The 21,002-nt window shown below is 37.8% G+C and overlaps 1 protein-coding gene across 1 annotated transcript in view; it reads right to left on the reverse strand.

Annotated features, from left to right (window-relative positions):
- LOC135202242 (uncharacterized) overlaps positions 1-21,002 on the reverse strand; it is a 764,586-nt gene that overhangs the window by 384,545 nt on the left and 359,039 nt on the right. The window contains exon 4 of the mRNA XM_064231512.1: positions 12,344-12,399. The gene's annotated coding sequence lies outside the window, so the exon portion shown is untranslated. The remainder of the gene's footprint in view (positions 1-12,343; positions 12,400-21,002) is intronic.

The raw sequence follows: 21,002 nt of genomic DNA on the forward strand, positions 1-21,002 counted from the left end.
CCGTTCATATTCTCCTTCCATCTTACTTTCCAACCTTTCCTAACAACAGGTTTTCCTCCTGTTGCACCTTTCAAACCTTTCTATCCCCAATTTCCGTTTCAGCGCTGAATGACCTCATAGGTCCTAGCGCTTGGCCTTTGGCCTAAATTATACATTTTATTCTCTTAACTGACAGAAGTCTGGATGTAACAAGGACTAGGTCTTCCTCGGTGCGTGTGTGTGTATATATATATATATATATATATATATATATATATATATATATATATATATATATATATATATATATATATATATTATATATGCATCTAGTTCAACCAGACATCTCATGACTGAACAGTCAATGATGCCAATAAATTAGCGTTGATAATCAAACACGTTATAAATGTCCCTTTAGAGAAATTGACTAATGCGTCGGTATTTAAAAAAAAAAAAAAAACCATACAGATCACTAAATAGTGGTGCACGGACACTCGAAACGAAAAGCACGGACGTCTGCAAATTGCTCTTGGAAGGAGACACCACATTTAAAACCCAAATCACCGAAGACGCGTAGCATGAACTGGCCGGGTCCCTTAATGTGATGTATAAAATTAGAATGAGTCATTTTCTAAGAATCCTGAGAGAGAGAGAGAGAGAGAGAGAGAGAGAGAGAGAGAGAGAGAGAGAGAGAGAGAGAGAGAGAAGGGGGCATAATATCACGCGTACAAGGAGGGTGGAGGAGGTCGAAAGAATGCGGCAAATCTTCAAAACGCGATGGTCCACCTCCGGGATGCCACGAGACTCACTCCGCTGCTAGAGCATCGTCGACGAATAATGACATACAACAAAAATAACGCTCCATCGACATCAACAGCACCGACTTTGGTCAATTCACCTGCACGAATACAGAATTCTATTTTGCTCAATTCACAATTATATAAATAAATTATGCTAAATTCACCTACACATACAGAAGGCTTTTTTTCTACATTCACCAACACAAATACAGAAGGAAATTTTCCTTAATTCACACACACAATTATATAGAGAAGCTACACAAATATACAAGGATTTTTTTTTTCTAAATTCACCTACACAGATTCAGAAGAAAATTTTGCTAAATTCACCTACACACATATAGAAAGATTTTTTTTTCCTAAATTCACCTACACAAATACAAAGGAAATTTCGCTAAATTCACCAAAAAAAAATACAGAAAGATTTTTATATTATTTTTTTTTTAATAAATTGGCCTAAACAAATACAGTGGAAAATTTTGCTACATTCACCTGCACAAATACAAAGGATTTTTTTTTCTCCTAAATTCACCTACACAAATTCAGAAGGAAATCTTGCAAAATTCACCTAAACAAATATAGAAGGAAACGATATGACCTGAGGCAGGTTAGAGGCCATTTAATTAGCTAAGTAAGCTTCAACACAATAAAATATACTTTACTCTACCTCCACGTAACATGCAGTCGATATTGTTCTATACCCTTTTGCATACTGATTTTAGTTCTAATTAACTAACAGCTGCATTTCTCAAGTTTTTTTTTTTTCCCGCATGCCTTCGGTTTATTTGGGAGTGCCGATATTTTCATGATAGCATACTTTTGTCGGGAAGTGGTTTACTGTAGACGTCACTTTCTTAACAAGCCATCATTCATTACTCCTTTTTTTTTCTAACATCACTATCATCTACTATTACTCAGAATTCTGTACACGTGCATCAATTGTGTGAAAGTTGTTATGTACGGATTTTCGATAAAAATTTTGTACTTCTATTTTTGTTCGTTACAAACAATATTAGCTCGTATCTTTGGCGTCATTACCATGCTAACTGTGAAGCCAGTTTGATATATTAAGTTGGCCAAATTAATCAATTATTGTAGTATTTCGAAAAAGGATAATACTGTTTGCATCTTACCAAAGCAGATGACATTCATAATGATCCACTCTATCCGTTACAATGTAACTTAACGTCGCGACAAATTCCCCTTTATTTTCACAGCTCAATTCTTGAACACACCGGGCGGCCTCAGGTTTTACATCATACTATCCGGAAAGTTTCTTTTTATTGTCAATTTACGAAAACGTAAAAGAGAGAGAGAGAGAGAGAGAGAGAGAGAGAGAGAGAGAGAGAGAGAGAGAGAGAGAGAGCAACATTCTATCCGAGAGTTTCCTCTTATTGTGTCAATTTACGAAAACGTAAAAGAGAGAGAGAGAGAGAGAGAGAGAGAGAGAGAGAGAGAGAGAGAGAGAGAGAGAGAGAGAGAGAACAACATTCTATCCGGAAAGTTCCTCTTATGTCAATACGAAAAGAGAGAGAGAGAGAGAGAGAGAGAGAGAGAGAGAGAGAGAGAGAGAGAGAAGATGTAAACAAAACCATCCCGGATACGGTAAGGTGTCAAACAACTTACGTTGTATACTAAACAGTTCCAGGTACATGAAGAATACTCTCCGCCTGGATTGCGTAGGTGCGTGCATGCGTGCGTGCACGTTGGGTGCGTGCGTGCGTGCGGTCGTACTTGCGTGCACGTTGTGTGCAAGCTCCGTACGTTTTATTGTGTGACAAGTTGGGGGCAATTTCACCAATATCTCTGTTAATACAATACAGAGAGTCAAAGTCAAAGTCAAAGTCAAAAACCTTTATTCCATTATAAAATGGTTATTCTGCTACATTACAATATAAATTATTTACATAAAAATTCACAATAATTGGATTGTAAAATTCTAGGATATATATACATTCAAGTAAATTTAAGAAGTATTGCTTAAGTTTCCTTTTGAATACTCAGAACTAACATCTATACATTTTCTTAATTCAGAGGTAGTTTATTCCAGCAAGCTGGGCCCCTTATTGCCATCGAGCGTGAACCCAATTCTGTTCGATAGCTGTCTACATATAGATTTTCATTCTGTCTTGTTAATGCATTCCTACAATTACCAACTGTAGGAAATGTGTATAGCCAGTTGGGATATTCTTTTCTCAAAACTTTTAAAAACAAAAACACAAACATCGTACATACACTTTTCTTTTAATTTTATCCACTTTAATTGCTGGAGGGTTGGGGTGATGTGATCGTGTCACCCCAATAAACGGCTACTCTACCTGCAAAGTTTTGGATTTTTTGAGCTTTTTCCATGCATATCATTTGTTACTCCCCATATCTTAATACAGTAGTTTATTACACTCAGGACCAGGCTTTCCACATCAAGGCTTTCGAGTAGTATCATCAAAGTAATCTTTTACTCTACTTAGAGGAGAGAGAGAGAGAGAGAGAGAGAGAGAGAGAGAGAGAGAGGGGGGGGGGGGGGGGGGGGAGAGTACGAACGACGGTCTAGGTCAGCCAGTTTGGGCGTCTGAAAGAAAATTCGCTTCCATACGAAGATGCAAATACAACTCGACAGGGGATTATTTGGGCATGTAGCTGAAAGGTCGCAAGGCATGATGCCCCATTATGGTATGAAGAAAAACACCTGGTTTCATGCCAGAGAGAGATAGGAGGACGGGTGTTGACAAAGACAAGGTAAGGTTAAAATTTCCGAGTAGAGTAATTTCAATTTCTATCATAGCTCCTGTTTTAATTTCACCAACAATACAAAAAGAAACATTTCCAAAAGTCACTGGACTGAGAAAATGTAGTTACGATGAACAAACAAAACGTAAAGGAATTATGGTTTTCTTACAAAAAACAAGTATATCGCTCTTAGGTCAGGATATGATAAAAAAGAAAGAAAAAAACCTAGACCACAATATCAGACAATCATCTAAATAAGGCATGTCACTCCAAAATGAGCAAGATGCCACAGCGACGTTTCCATCAGATAATCTATCAAGTTTATGATGAGCTTAGCCCTGTGATAGGACAGATCGATATATATTAACGTTCAGGTTTACAGCGCACAAGATATATATAAATATATACCGTCGACTTTTCATACGGTCTTTAACCTCATCGTTTTGTAATGACAAGAGACGTTGAGACAAAACAATTATGGCCAATACACTTATCCATTACAAGAAGTTAACTACGTATATTCCACAATCTATGGATACATTAGTAAGAAATATGTACGGAATTACAAAATAATGGCATTTTCACTGAAGAAATGATTGAAAGCCACGCTATATTCTGGTGTTTATCGAGAAAAACAAAACCTGTGCATGGAAATCTCTGGATGTAAGATAAGCTTGCATACTACGGGTGTCAAACTTACATCTCAGTATGGTAGGATATGGATCCGACGAAAGAAATGAAGCATATAAATTCTTTTCACATGATACTGTAAGGAGGAACTGTCGACACGTAAAAGTAAGAGGAAAGCAAAATATATATGTGTATATATATATAACCATTATAAATTCCTTTCACATGATACTGTTAGGGGGAACTGTCAACACGTAAAAGTAAAAGAGGAAATAAAAATACACACACACACATATGTATATATATATATATATATATATATATATATATATATATATATATATAATTATATATATATACACACATCCATAACATCACAGAGAATCTCCATATAAAAGGCTCGCCAAGGAGCCTAATTACACAGCAAAGTATAGGTACACAGAATGAGACAAACACACACACACACACACACACACACAACAGACTCCCCAGTAGTAACTATTTATCAACTCTTAAAGAGATCCCGTACTACCCTGCCTGCCCGGCCAGGAGGACTACTTCACCTCGCGGCCGTGGCTCCCTACCAACCGTGTCTTTAGGTGAACATAAATCATACGGTTAACAAGTACTAGCATCCGTGAAGTATATGATGATGATGATGATGCCTCCAATGCCCTTTGTTTGGTGGTGGCGTCCGTTGCAGCAATTCATCTGCATATAAGATGTCTAACACTTCATGTACTCTATGGGGATACTGGCGCCCTCCTCCTCTTCCTCCCGAACTATAAACTACGCCTTTGGTAAGCAAGAAAGATGACTTAGATAGCATTTGTTTCGTTCTTTTGGACGACGGCTTTCAAAAACAAAGTGGAAATTACCTAGTGGTAGTGTACTAGGTACATGCATGTTCGTGCTTGTACAGGGTGTTCATAAAGCCCCAGTACTATTACCAGTATTTATGGCTCAGAATGGTAATGGGACTTTATGGATACCCTGTATATCTATGAACTCATACCTTTTATCTCCTCTAGCTTTAACTATTCTAGATGTAACTTGCATCTAATGAAAGTCATGTATTTATAACAGCGAAAAAATCAATGCACCAGTTTTAGGTTACTTGTGCTTTCTTTACTATAGATGGTTCACTTACGGTAGATTCCTGGGTGATGCCTAAGCCTACGAGACGTTTGCTTAACGGTCACTGATAGGCTGGGAGCTACCTACCTCCCGGTACCAGCCAATCAGCGGCCGCCAAACAAACGTTTCGTAACCATAGGGCTCATCCAAGAATCTATCATAAGTGAACCAGCTATAGAACTGTTCTCCGGTGTGGATGTCTCTTTCTGCCAGAGATTTATCTCTTTTAGACAGAGCGGTCCATGGAAGGTCTCATGTTTGTCACTTTTTTCATAAGTTGTATTTTAATAAACATCTTTCACATTCACGATTGATCCCTGACGCTCTTTTCCAGCCGAAAGCAGCCGGATTCGCTGAACAGCACGATAATCCGCAGTCAATGTTTAGCCTCGCTGTCGAACTTCCAGTTCCAGAGGTCCTTTGTTCCTCATACTGCTGGACTGTTGAACTTCCTCCCTGAGGATGTCGTGCAATTGGATCTTCAACAAAAGCTCAAGGAAAGATTCTATATACTGCTACCCAAGTGCCACTCTCCTTGCATTCTAATACCACTTTATGTATTTATTAATTTATTAACTTATTTTTATAATTTTTAACAAGTGAGCATCATATTCTTTGGAAGCTTGAATTTCAAGTCAGTGGACCCTTTGGTGGGATTGTTCAATATGAATAAGGTTCATCTTCTGAATAATAATAACAGTGCATCTTTTTCTACATCCATTTTCTGCAGCTATCTTTGGTTGCATGCAACGCTACTATTGCTCTGATAATTTCTAATCCTTCTTTAACACTGCCTTTCAGATGTATACTCAAGCATGTTTTGAGAGTTACGTACAAAGGCCACTAGTACAAATTTACACACTCATTTATATACATACATATATACATACATACATGCATACATACACACACCTAATATATATATATATATATATATATATATATATATATTATATATATGATATATATATCTATATATATATACACACACATATATATATATATATATATATATATATTATACTATATACCCACACGTTTTGTTGTGCAAAATACAACATCGTCTTCACGCATTCTTGTTTAAAAAGTCCAAGCTCTTGCAGAACCCTATACGATCACGATTGGCATCACCAAAGAACACAAGTATAATATACATTTATATTAATTTTCATCTTTATTTGGGCTACTGCAAACTTCGTCCTCTCGACATTACTGTAATGAAGTCTCAAGTTCCCATTTCTTGTCAAGTGACCATGTTCTCTAATATGGATTCGCAAACAACGTCCACAGCACATGCACTTACCTAGTAAATATTTACAAGTATGTGAGGGTGCTAGAATAAAGTTACATTTCTCTTACAAAATGCTGCCTTCCAAAATATCTCGGCGCACGGCATCAAAGCAAGATAAATATACGAATACTATTGCCTATTGATATATCAAAGCAACACGATAAACGTCAAGCACAAAAACCTATCTTGAACCCTTAGCTATTCAAGGCAGCAAAAAATTGCAGACCAAAATGATTGCATCATCATATTACCGTTGCACGCTATAAAAGCTATACCTAGACATGTAGAGAAGTAAAAGAAAATGTAGAAATTACCAATTAGTTTCACGGCAAAGCATAAAAATATGACGAAATGCTTTTGTAAAGAAGTCTTAATTAAATGGCACAGTTTTTTTTTTTCATTTTACCACGACTCGCTGAAGACAATGAACCCTATTATTTTCCGTCAGCACAATTAACATCACACGAATCTCAACAACAAAAAAACTGGACGCTAAAAACGAAATCCAGATAATAACATGAATCACACAATATCCAAGAAAACAATGCGTATTGAAAGTAAATAACAAACCATTCCAGCAGTTACCAATTGAATTTCCACTAGTCAACTCCCACTTTTATCAGACATTTCTTTTTGTCTATTTATTTCGCGCCTTTTGACTGACGCAGTGCCTTTGTGTTTGTGCATACATGAGTTTTGTCATCATCATTATCTCCATCGTTTGTAACTGTGATAATAAGCTGTTACCGGACGGTATCATTGTTGTGAACAATCTTACACACAAGGTTATATAAAGCTCCAGAGTTAGAAGGCGAACGAAGGTCATAAATGGTCAAGACTGGAAGTGAAAATCGCATATGACGAAGTCACACGCACCATTTCATTAGAGAGACTCGTGACTCTTAAAGGCTACTAAGCCCAATTTACTGAAACCATCTCCCTTGACACCTATGTAAATGGTATGGATGGGAAATTGAAGCTTCGCTCAGAAACTCCATATCTTCTTCGATGGTTGTGAAAGATTAGAAAAGAAACCTAGAGAAGGAAATGCAATGAAAATCAGAAAAAGAAATATCCCAGTGTTGTTTGTTTGTATGGTGTTTTGACGTTGCATGCAGCCAGTGGTTATTCAGCAACGGAACCAACGGCATTACGTGACTTCCGAACCACGTCGAGAGTGAACTTCTATCACCAGAAATACACATCTCTCACACCTCAGTGGAAGGTCCAAGAATCGAACTCACAGCCACCGAGGTGGCACGCCAGCCCCATATCGACCACGCCACTGAGGCGCTCATATCCTGGAGTTGTGGAGTCAAGTTATGGCACTGTGCACGAATGTCATACAGGCACGACGAGGGTGGGATCGAACATCGTTCGTTGAGTTGTGAGCAATGTGAGGTGCCATATTACCTCGATTTAATTCCAGGTAATGCTACCCTGTTCACTGGATATGCTCAAAGAACCACCAACCTTCTTTATTTTTTAACCTTTTATTTGAGAAAATTCACAATATTTTACAATTTTAACAGAGTGACACGCAAAATTTGATCAAAGTCGACTGAAATTTACCAGATTTCCCAAAAATTTTATCATGTACATTTTACAAATGATCTATGTAATTCAATGTTACTATTTTCCAACCTTCCGTGAAGTGGATAGTGAAGCACCAGACACGATAGTGATGTGAATAATGAAGCACCATGAACGACAGTGATGTGGACAGTGAATCACCAGAAACGATAGTGATGTGGATAGTAAGGCACCAGAAAACGAAGTGATTGGACAGTGAATCACCAGAAAACGATAGTGATGTGGATAGTAAGGCACCAGAACGATAGTGATGTGAATAGTGAAGCACCAGACACGATAGTGATGTTAATAGTGAAGTATCAGAAATGATAGTGAAGCACCAGAAACGATAGTTTTGTGGATAGTGAATCCCAGAAAAGATAATGAAGCATCAGAAATAATAGTGATATGAATAGTGAAACACCAGAAATGATAGTAATTTGGATAGTGAAGCACCAGAAATGATAGTAATGTGGATAGTGAAGTACCAGAAACGATAATGAGGTGGAAAGTGAATTACCAGAAACCATAGTGAAGCACCAAAAGTGATAGTGAAACACCAAAAATGATAAGTGATGTGGATCGTGAATCACCAGAAACGAAAGTGCTGAGGACAGTGAATCAACAGATACGATAGTGATGTGGATAGTGAAGCACCAGAGCCATTATTACACACCCTCTTCCGCCTCCCACCTCATAGTAATTTCAACTTCTGGCGCCATCAATGTTCAACCTCCTTTTTAAGTTGTCTTTGCATCCTTAATTTTCACCGCAAAAATTAATTCTAAGATTCATATAATTGATCAAACTCAACTGCCTCAAGACGGAATTCTCCCAAGAAAGCAGGTTTTCAATTATATTTTTATTTTGATTACACTCCCCTACACCATCAATATTATTGACACAAAATATTGACTCCAAGTGCAATATGTGTCTCCCCCTACATGCCTCCACATTAATGCTCAATATCGTCAGTCGAGCGAAGGATTTGAAATAGACATCAAAACGGACACTGATGTTGCTTTGATCGGAATTTTCATTTGCAATTAGATTAATGCATCTCCCTATAAGGAGTCTTATCATCTGCATGCCTCCTCTCTGATTCCTCTTATAAAAACAACTCAGTCATTTACCTAGCCATGAGTTCATTTTTCTTCGCTGTCTACCTGGCTGAAAAACACCTATTAGCCAACCAACTCCTACAAATTCCTATGCCATCGGTCGTTCTTGACCCACCACTCTGTCCATCTAGCTCTTCACACAATATATCTATATACTATACCTTGCTAGATATATAGATAAATAAATAATATATATATATATATATATATATATATATATATATATAAATCCGTCATATATATAAAATCCGTCGTTCTGACTCACAATACCCAATCTGTCCATTTAGTTCTACACACATTTACTTACGTTTGACCTTTATTCCATAATATCTTCAAGAAATAAAGACAGCAATTGGGTATTTCACCGTCTACTTTAGGGGCGAAGGGTGTACGTAGCAATTACATGGATATATATATATATATATATTATATATATATATATATATATATATATATATATATATTATACCGAGAAAGAGAGAGAATATGTTTGCCTGTCTGTACACATCTTTAAACCTCCAAAACGATAACGAGGCGGGGGTGAAAATGAATCAACTGAAAAAAAAAAAATTATGCAAAATAATATACCCAAGAAAAAACAGCCTCGTGACAGCCAGCAAGAATCACTCGAGTGTCACTTTCGGTCATCAGGCTACCGCCCACTTTGGATACGAAAGGAGCTTGTCTCATTTCGTCAATCTAGTACTGAAATTCAGAAGTAAATCGTCAAGAAAAATACATCTTCACATTTTTGTGGGAAACGGTTCCTTTCTGAAATGAACAATGAGGAAAGCGTATTTATTTTTTTTATTAGAGAAAATATACAATATTTTACAATTTTAAAAAAATTACGTACATAATTTATCCCTTTTCAGTTGTGATATAGTAATCTACAGCCTTGGCATAAGTCATTTGAATGAATCATTTAATGTACTGCCAATAAAGAGGCTGAATTGACTCAACCCTCAATTGATCTTTAATGATAAAATACTGAATATTCCATGTAATTGCTATGTACACCCATCGCCCCTAAAGAAGACGGTGAAATACCAGGCTGTCTTTATTTCTTGAAGATATGGAAATAAAAGTCAAACGTAAATAAATGGACTTGTTTTCTCTCCATCCCTCCCATTATTTATTTTCAATCTTTTATTTGAGAAAATATACAATATTTTACAAATTTAACAGTATTGCATACAGAATTTTTATCAAAGTTGACTTAAATTTGTCTCTCGATCATAAAGTACCTTTACCGTGACAATTCCGCACGCCAGTCCTGCCAAATAAGGAAATATTTTACCTTTTATGTTTTGAAATTTTTTCGCCTTGACTACAGCTGAGGAGGAGGAGGAGGAGGAGACTGCTGATACCAACTTGGAATTTGCTCTTACTATTTTCATCTTTTCTACCGTCCTTTTTCCTTCTTCTTTTTTTAATTCTTTCGTTATGTATGCATGGCCTAGCAGGGTGCAAATGAGCAGAATCAATAAATAAACAAGAAGACATGTGCCAAGGTCAGTCAGGAATTACTAACGCACGGGCGCCCCTCGGAGTGGGTAACAATCAAAGGGCACGGACGGGTGTATCACTTGCTAGTGATGTGGAGGAGCATTACCCAGGTGTCCCCTCTCGCTCCGTCTCACTGGCGCCTCCTCGCGGCAGTTGCCGGATACTCCTATTGGCATCACAACGGAGGCTTCCGATCTCTGTGCATGGCGCTGCCGCACCTGAGATCACCGAACGGATGGAAAGGAACGGAATACTCAAACCTCCCCATGACATGGCAGGAAAATGGAAGCAGCGAAGGAAGCCCGGGCGAAGCGAAAGCAAAGTCGCGGATGTGCGTAACATGGCGGAATCTGACAACCTCATCTTTCCAGGCAGTCTAGCAGGCGCCTGGACTCGGCAGTTGCTTGATAGCAATTATTATGGATCTCATTAGGTCCATGCAGGATACTGCTTTCTCTTCCCGACAGGCATATTGCAAGAAACACTTAAGGTCCACAGTGAAAAACCTCCTATGAATATTCGCTGCAAATTGCAGCGCTACATCACATGCCAAATTGCCATTAAGAGAGATCGAGAGAAAGAGAAAAGCCACCTGAGGGTCTCCTCCTCTTGCAAGTCCCGTGCCACAAGGTGAGATTGTGCCCAGGGGCGCACCAACATTACAGCATAAGGTAGTTTGCCCTTATATAGGCATTTCCTGAACAATCGCCCGTAGTAATGATCTGAACTGCATTAAGCTTGTCATGGCGGGGTCAAGGCTTTCTTGCCAGCGTATTCTCGCCTTCCCTGAAACGTCTCCACGTAAACGAAGACTATCATTACGCGCTCTCTCTCTCTCTCTCTCTCTCTCTCTCTCTCTCTCTCTCTCTCTCTCTCTCTCCTAACAGTGTTATGTATAAAGTATATTATCATTTATTATAACAGCATTCAGGGGGATACCATGATTCTGCAGAACCCTACATCTGCCTTTCTCTAAACCACAAACGATGAGGAGGTAAATGGGAGGGAACCACAGATAGCTTACCCAGGAATTCCTCCTACTCGGGCTACCTACAGAAGCTTTCTAAGTGTAAAGTTCGGCCGTCAGTGCCCATTTTACAAGAGATTGGAGAAAAACGGTGACTTACTCACCAAGGTTGCGCCTACTTTGAATATTATCGAAAGCAGGGAATCACATTTTTTCTTTATTCTTCTATTTAGATTTTTTTCTTTTTACAGTATCCATGAAGCAAATCTGCCGCTTTCATAATAAAGAATACTATTCCAGCGCCAGATTGGGTTACCTAACCATTAACCATTCAAATATAATCTAGATTTACTTGAAGGGTAAACACACGTCATGTTAGATTTTGCCAAAAATAGACAGCGTTTTTAGGTTTCCTTAATTTTCTATCAACATTATCAAACTATAGGCCCTAATCTATGTTGCTTATTCTAGTCTGCGTGCAACCTATTCTTTTTCTCATGTATTCACAGATTCCAGATTCTGGAAACGGCATCTATTTTACTATCGTTTACTTCAATTGCTGCAATAATATTTAACTATCTACAGAAGCTCCATTGGCTGTCGTACTTACATGGTTTGGGCGAATTCAGCAAAACCATTCTCAATTTCTGTCTTGCTGTACTTGGCCTGGAATAAAAACAAATACTCATTTCTAGAACCTTGGAGTACTGGTCACCGATGATATTTTGACGCCAAAACTGAGTAAAAAAAAAAAAAACTATGTGTATACATTAACTACCTTCAAGTTTCCCAGAAAGATTTTCCGGTGTAATTGTAATTTAATTGAAATGTTTTTCATTACAGATTCTTAAGGTAACTGTAATGGTCATTCTTTAAAGAAATCTCTGTTTAATATTAACCTCAGCTGTATTTTCATCATTCTTAGTGGGAATAATGATCGCAGCAGCAGTGATATAATAAACAATCTTTTAAAATCACTCTAACAGTCGGAGTTAGCACTAACTACCAAACAACATCACATGGCTTCCACGTTAACCAACCGAGTGAAAAGCGACGGAATAAAAAAAAAAGTACCTCCATCGGAATGAAATCCAGACATAAAAAGGTCAAATGAATGTATCTTTTGTATCTGGATTCGAACTTGCTTTCACTGCAAATGTTGGTGCCCAACTGTCTTGGGGGGAGGGAGGGGGGGGAGTGGTATCACTACGGAAGGGGTGCGGCTACACTCCAGAGGTTCTCCCTGGACTCTCCCTGAAGGATGGGGAGTGGGCAGAGAAAGGGGGTTTCTAAATGAAAGAGGGTATTCGTGAGGGAAGGGGGTATCTTTCCCTAAATTCGGGTAGTTATTCTATCAAACGGGAAATGACACCAAACATAACCTTATCCATATTGTTCACCCAATGTAAACAATGGTCTACAAACAAGAATTTTTCCGGTCAATGTTAGTGGGGTAATGGTATAATTGAGAATGCAAGTTTTTCTTTGCCATCTTCCTCATTACCCCTACTTAATCTCTCTCTCTCTCTCTCTCTCTCTCTCTCTCTCTCTCTCTCTCTCTCTCTCTCTGAGAATTCATCACAAAACAATCTCTCTTCCTTGAAATCAGTTATCGTCTTGCGAGAAATTACTTGTTCAATCGAAAATATAACTTGACAGCATATAATCTGTAAAAGGTGATGACGGTAAGTGATACCACCATCTATGCGTTATGTTCGACAGAAATTGCTGAAATATATATACGAGAACCCAGTGCTTTACACACACACATATCAGACACTACATTTTTATATTATCTGCCACAAAAATATGAATATAACTCTCAGCACCCATGACTTTTCCTTTTACTCATACAAGGAAAAGTCTCGGGTGCTCAGATATATGAAAGAAGTCACAGTCCATCTTTGAAATCATCGCAAAAACACTTCTTCGCAACATTTCGGTTTCCTAGTCTGATCCAAGTCCTGGAAGGAAGAAAAATTACCAATGTAAATTCATGTAAATACTATGAAATAACTGTAAATCTGCATTTAATGTATTCTTTTAATAAAAGAAAAAAAGTTAGCGTTTTCTTCGCGATGAATTCTACCAAATCACCTGCCAGGATAATTATACACACGCACACTATATATATATATATATATATATATATATATATATATATATATATATATATATATATATATATATATATATATATATAGTTCGAAATTGTGATTGTTCAAAAGTATTTTTTAAACCTAGGGTACTATCAGAATTTTAAATATTTTAAGAAACTATTAAAAAATTTCCCCCTTCTACGCATGGGAGGAGCAGAAAGAAATGTGTAGTGTAACAGGAGAAAAAAAAAAAAAAAAAAAAAAAAAAAAAGAGGCACATTACTCCTGACTGTGGAATTTGGATTTCACCGCTCCATCCAAAAGGCGCGCATCTGTTCGGTCTACCCGTCACATCAACAAAAAGTAAACAAACAAACCTTAAAATAAACAGCGTCTGAAATTTGACAAGGGGAAATGCTTGTGACACGATTAAAACATCGGAACGAGTTCATGAAATAAACGTTGAAATGAATCTATAAAGTTATAGTAAATGCCGAGCTTAGCTAGTTCTGGGCATGGGAAGGCAAAAGAGAAATCATGATACCGAATAGACGGGGAGAGGGGGGGGGGCAAAGTCTGCCCTAATTACATGCCCTCCGCAAAGCAAACAAAAACAACCAACCGAGTGCGGTGGCTGAGATGCAAGTAATAGAACCATGTTACGTAATCACATGAAGCACGGCATACCCAGACAGGTATATTCTATTAGCATACTTGTAACTCGTCCGACATACTTCACATACCTGGTCTACTGCCATGCGATTGGTATCAACGATCCCGTAGACTACCAACAGGCCTATTATGCAATGTCGCCTCGTAGGACCGTGACCTCCTCGCACGAGCAGCGGCGAGAACATTCAAAAGGAGTTTATATGATCTTGAACATGTTATTACTGGTACAGTTATTATTATTATTAAATATAATCATGTTGTTCAACCTGAAAAGGACGTCCAAGTCCTCATTTTTTTTTTATCTTTCATTAGAAAAATATCACATTCATTACATAGTAGGTAGGATGTTACAAGATATTACAAAATTAAATATACATACAATATATACAGATTACTATGGGTTAGAAAGAATTAGAAGGCAAAATCAATGTACTTTTTGCTAAATAGTTTTGCCATTTTTTTCTTTATATAAATTTCTTAACAACCACCTGTCCTAAGATAGTTTACTTTTTACAAAGGCACACGTTTCTTCTTCTGTGTAATTGTTTTTCTTACTAAGTCCTCACTATTGAGTATTGTTATCACTATCAAAATCTCGTAATCGCACTAGACCTAAGATGGGGAAACATATCCACGGTGATGTCTGTGAGAATGTTATTTCATTAAAATAATATAACAACATACTGTGTACCGCGTATCTGTTTCCCAATAGTTATGATCATTACTGTCTCTTCTGCTTTATCCTCATCATTTTCATCGCTATTATTATTAGTGCTCGTTGTAATGATGGTATATAACTGAAACTACTCTAGAGCCACTAGAATATCATGCGGCAGACAATAAATCCGATCTGGAGAGAAAAGCTAAAACGTAGCTTTAAATCTCGTTACCTGCGAAGAAAGCACAGCGCATATATATACTTCACCCATGACTGACACATCCATCTATGCGGATGACACCATATTTCCACCAGTTCTTGGCACTTTCCACTCTGCAGCAGCCACGGGCGATAAAGTTCTAAAGGACGCCTCATTAACGTGGCCCCTCCAAAAAAAACTTGCATCTACTTTTGAGCTACGGCGTTGTTATCTTCCTTCTGCTGCGTCCGTGCCGTTTGTTAGAACGGTTTTTTTTTTCAGTTATACAGTTAAAATATGACTTTCGTAGTGATATTTCCTCATCGTTTATCTCCCACGTGAAGGTTCCATAAGTGAGCCTACTGATATTTGTGACATTGCAAGGAAACTTATTTTCCTCTCGCAAAGACTTTTAAAGTCTTCGTATTTCTATTATCTGTGGAAAAGGAACGCTCTCTGATGTCCTCCTATAAACAAGACCCGTTGCCGACCTGGCAGATTTCAACATCATTCGCCATAATTATCCCTACAAGATGAGAACCGAGACTGGGAAGAACTACCCGAAAACTGACGTTCTTTATTTTTCAATTGTCCCAAGGACGCTACTTTTTATGTACCTTGTTTGCTCGATTGTTTGTCTGGTGTTTTTACGTTGCATGGAACCAGTGGTTATTCAGCAACGGGACCAACGGCTTTACGTGACTTCCGAACCAAGTCGAGAGTGAACTTCTATCACCAGAAATACAAATCTCCAACTCCTCATTAGAATGCCCAAGAATCGAACTCGAGGCCACCAAGGTGGCACGCCAACACCATGTCGACCACGCATGCCACTGAGGCACTTTTGTGTACCTTGTGGTAGCATTTGTTGTGATGATCTTGTACATTTTTGTAGAACCTAAATGCCATTACAATTCTTTTGTATATACACATATGATGAAAAATTTGCCAAATGTTACCACTATTGCCTTCATTAATTATATATATATATATATATATATATATATATATATATAGAATATATATATGTATATATATGTGTATATATATATATATATATGTATTATGTATATATATTGTATATATGTATATAATATATATATATATATATATATATATATATATATACAGTTATTTATACAGATATTATCTTTATAATAAAAGAAAAAAACTGCAAGGATTCGAGTGTGTGATTTGAGTTAAAAGTACGCCACTGGACCATTACCGTTTCTTTCAAAGATAACAGGTTTATGGATAGTCTTTTAACAATACGAGAAAAGTCGTTAATGTGACTATAATACCTGGCTCAGGGTGACAAAGTTCATCGGCCTCTGGCTGCGACGTCTTCTATTTTATGAAGCCATGAAAAGGCTCGAAAAAGAGTCTGTAACCGATTTACTTCAGGCCGAGAGGAGGCCGCACTGATCTCTTCTTATTCTAACCTAAGAAATTCTGGAAGGTTTTTATTCAAGTCAGCTAAAATGTGACGGGTTTTTTAGCCGACTACGAGGACCGTAAATCGAATACCACACTTAGAAAAAAGTTTAACTTACGAAATCCGTGAACTATGACGTGCGCTTCCCAAACACGTTTGATGTTTGTCGTCCACTTTTCCCCGCTATTGGATTCTATATAAAAGTTCTGTGAAACATATTCTTTAGATAATCACGGCGAGTTTTACTTTGTGCGCCTGAAAAGCAGGGCTGATACAAAGGTCCTCTTATTATTTTCTACTCTCGTCCCAAAGGTTGTTGATTCCATCGGGCCAATTATGATGAAGTTGGACGTCAGCGCCTGTCCTCCAATGACGAAGTTCTTTGTCACAGCTCGAATTTTATCTCCGCATTTTTTTTCCCGAACGTTGAGTGTATTCAAGGACTTGGTTTCAATGTTCTCTCAACATTTTCACATACGGGACAGCCAGCGAGTGGCTGTTGTTAAAAGACGTATGCAACAGCCATATTGTCTGTCGAGATTTGTTGTTGAAGCCGAATTCTTTTCGGTTTCTCGCTTTGTCCGTCTACAGGAAGGGCAAAAAGGGACTAACGGGGACGTTTGATATAAACTCTACTGACGTAATAAAAACTTTTTTCTTTTCTTTTTTTAGACATTCCAAACGAGTCGCATAAACTTACACAAGAGCAACAACCTTGTTCTTTGCGGAGAGGATTCGAAAAAATTCAAATTTCAGCGTTTCTTTTCATTTACAATTCTAGGTGGGGGGGAGGGGGAAGGGGGGAAGAGGTGTTTGCAGTGATTACTGCTCCCATTAGCTGGCTATCAATTGGAGTGCATTGAAGTCCTTTAGGTGAGATGCCAGAAATTCTATACGTTTATGCCTAGAACTGTCGTAGACCACCCTATACATACATACATTATGCACACATATATGTATATATGCAAACATATATAAAAATAAACAAATGGGTAGATCTGGGGGTTCACGGTGTCATGTGACAGCATATGCCAGTCACTAGCGAGCTATAGAACTCGGTTCAAATCCAGGTTGAGAGCTGAACGACTTGGACACTATCTATTAAAAGCCACCGAATATCTATTGACCTATAAAACTGATCGCCTTATAGTCAGTCAACTGTAGTGGATCATAGCATGATGCACCAATGAAACCTCAATCGTGGAAACTTCGTATTATAAACAGCTTCCGACGTCAATCACAAACTTGTTTATATGGTGTTTTTACGTTGCATGGAACCAGTGGTTATTCAGCAACGGGACCAACGGCTTTACGTGACTTCAGAACCACGTCGAGAGTGAACTTCTATCACCAGAAATACACATCTCTAACCCCTCAGTAGAATGCCCGAGAATCGAACTCGCGACCGGCCACCGAGGTAGCAGGCCAAGACCATACCTATCACGCCACTGAGGCGCCCCCTTTAAGAGAAATAAACTATACGCTTACACCTACAATTACACACACACAAATGTATTTACATATACTACATACATACATTAAATATTCTTATACATATGTGTAATTGTGTGTGTTAATTGTATACCGTATGTATACCAATTCTATTTCACACATTTGCATAATGTATTTATTTAATGCAAACATGCGTTGGAAAACTTGTGTGTATACGCGAAGCATATTTATAGATGTAATACATACAAATAAAAAATAGCTTCCAAGAAATAAAAGTCCCCATTTGAAACATACAACGATCGCCGTTCATATTCCACCCGTTATCATGAAGGGGTAGGGCCAGATTTTATGTAGGGGAGGGGTACGGCTGGCATCTTACCTTCAGACTACAAGTGCCGTATAACAAACCCGGCTGGCATTACTTTCTTTCTCGACTTTTATGTACCCAAGTATCTAAAACATTTTCAACTTTCTCCTCAAGGTGACCCCAGACGTCCTTTCATTCTTCAGAGAGAGAGAGAGAGAGAGAGAGAGAGAGAGAGAGAGAATTTCATTGTACCCAACAGACACTAACCAAGATAGGCTTACTGTACACATTCAGCCATTCACCACTATATTACGTAGATAGTTAAGCAAATGCGTAAATGCCAAACAAAATGAGACAAAATTAAACAGTGTCATCAAGTCCTCGTAAATCACTGGATCTCTCTCTCTCTCTCTCTCTCTCTCTCTCTCTCTCTCTCTCTCTCTCATAAATCAAGCTAGCGTATGATTTTCAAAGTATGTTGCACAGCTGAAATAGTCAAATCTCCAGTGCTACCAATCATAATTGTTTGCACCATTGCAAGTTTGTTTTCTCGTAAATAACCATAGTTAACATTAACTTGAAGCATTTGGATAGGTCATTAGGTAAGTATTCCTTCGATGGGGTGGAGAGGGCTTCCAGTAAAACAGAAATCTTAAATTACTATTTGTTAAGCTAAACCATCTTCCTACGTAAAGACAAATACTATAACAAAATAATTGATTTGGATGGAGCATAATGATAATGATGATAATGTCATCTTTAATAATTTCTCTCTGCGATAGAAGGACGATCCCCCACCTCAAAACCCCCGCCCCCGGAACACTCCGAAGCACGAAATGTTAGAGAAGCTGAAGGGCGGAGCAGCATCTCATCAGTGCCCATCCACCTCGTCGTGTCACCATCCACACAGGGATCCACCTCAAAAGGCATCGGGGCTTCAATCTCTCTTCTTCCAAGTATCGCTTCAGCCTCTGCTTCTTGTCTTCCTACCATTTCCTGTGCGTGTGCTTTTACCTCGTAACAAAAGTTCATCTTTCTTTCATTGTCAGGCTAACTTGACTGACGAGACCAACTTTTCTTTTTTTTTTTTTAATTTATTTTTTTTTTTTTACCAAGGTTTTCTTTTTTCACCTGTGCAGCCACGCCACTCCTACCATGTCGTTTCATACTCGCTCCTTTATTCAGAATTTGTTTAGCTTCTAGGAACTTGACTGTCACAATACGCAACTGATGACGGCAGAACTACTGCGAGAGAGAGAGAGAGAGAGAGAGAAAACTGAAACGGAGACCCGAATGTCGGCGTCCTCAGTCGTTTCCGCATTAGATGTTATGAACGCATCTCCTATTAAGGCATTCTTCGCAAAACAAATGATCCTCGAGTCTGTATGGGTATTAAAGATAAATACTGTTTATATTTAATGCCCTTAAAATGAGTCTGTATGGGTATTAAAGATAAATACTGTTTATATTTAATGCCCTTAAAATGAGTCTGTATGGGTATTAAAGAAAAACACTGTTTACTATATTTAATGCCCTTAAAATGAGTCTGTATGGGTATTAAACATATACACTGTTTATATTTAATACCCACAAAATGAGTCGCATGGGTATTAAACATACCCTGTTTATATTTAATCCCTTAAAATGAGTGTAGGGGTATTAAAGATAAATATGTATTTATGCCCTTAAAAAGAGCTATGGTATTAAAGATAAAACTGTTTATATTTAATCCCTTAAAATGAGCGTAGTATTAAAGAAAAAAACACTGTTTCTATATTTAATGCCCTTAAAGAGTCTGTATGGGTTTAAAATACACTGTATTTAATACCCACAAAATGAGTCTGCATGGGTATTAAACATAAACACTGTTTATATTTAATACCGCATGGGTATTAAGCATGAACACTGTTTATATTTAATACCCACAAAATGAGTCTGCATGGGTATTAAACATAAACACTGTTTATATTTAATACCCACAAAATGAGTCTGTATGGGTATTAAACATAAACACTGTTTATATTTAATACCCATAAAATGAGTCCTCAAGGGTATTAAATATAAAACACTGTTCGGGGTAAAATGAAGGTCATGTTCGGCTCCATCCAATGACCCGGTTAATTATAATCTTCCCCAAAGAGATTTGCATGTCTGTCTTGCTGCAGGGGCATCCAGGTACACTCCCTTTGATTCGTACCCAATAAAGAGCTGGGGTACACAGTCAGGTTCACCATCATTTACTGCTGTGTCGTTAAAATCCTAAGATGAATGAGCAAAAAACCGCAGTCAAAAGGTGATCCAGAAAGGTTTAAATCACTCTTAATATAATAATGGTTCCATTCACTGGATGGAAAGAGGAAGTACTATACTGTACTGTCGCGGCCAAGATGACTCATTAGCACAAAAATCTCATACCCCACAAAAAAGGTGAGATTTCTTAAGATTGT

Source organism: Macrobrachium nipponense, chromosome 30 (assembly GCF_015104395.2).
Source record: "Macrobrachium nipponense isolate FS-2020 chromosome 30, ASM1510439v2, whole genome shotgun sequence".
Taxonomy (NCBI): Eukaryota; Metazoa; Arthropoda; class Malacostraca; order Decapoda; family Palaemonidae; genus Macrobrachium; species Macrobrachium nipponense.